Here is a 644-nt window from a genome sequence, read left to right as displayed (position 1 = left end):
GGACGGAACCCCAGACCGGCAGCGGGCTCAGCGGCAGCCGGGACCCGCAGCCTGCCATTAAAAAAAAATCGTTCTAATGTATACTGTTCTAGTGTATACTGTGTGTACTGTACTTTATGGTAATTTTCTCTATATGTGATTTTCCTCTTACGTGCTGACCTTAGAACCTAAACCCCGCGAAAGATGTGACTCCACTGTAGTGTAAAAAAAAATTGGGGGGACACCGCTTTTTGGCACCCCCAAATCTTGGTGCCCTAGGCGGCTGCCTAGTTCGCCTAGTGGTTACACCGGCCCTGCTCTGGAGTCCCACAACACAGTGACCCAGCGATGGCGGGAAGAAACGCTGTATGGAGCTGGGTGTGGGTGTGGCAGGTGCTGTTTTCAATCAGCTGTTCTGCAGAGTGGCCAGGCTGCACCATTGCAGGGATCAACAGCGTCAGGTGCTGCCACTTCACAGTCTGTCACGGTGCTTCCTCCCTGTGCTAACTCAGACCAGAAGGAGTTTCCAGCCTCCCAAGAGTAACATGAGGCAATGTATACATAGGAAACGCCCGTTTTATGTGAAAGTTCAGAATCAGCCCATTTCTGAGAACAATAAAAGGATATTAAATTCCTCTCTTCTCTACAGAAGCAGGCAAGCAGCC

The sequence above is a fragment of the Emys orbicularis genome, chromosome 13, assembly GCF_028017835.1.
Source record: "Emys orbicularis isolate rEmyOrb1 chromosome 13, rEmyOrb1.hap1, whole genome shotgun sequence".
Taxonomy (NCBI): domain Eukaryota; kingdom Metazoa; phylum Chordata; order Testudines; family Emydidae; genus Emys; species Emys orbicularis.
Note: the sequence above shows the minus strand (reverse complement) of the source record.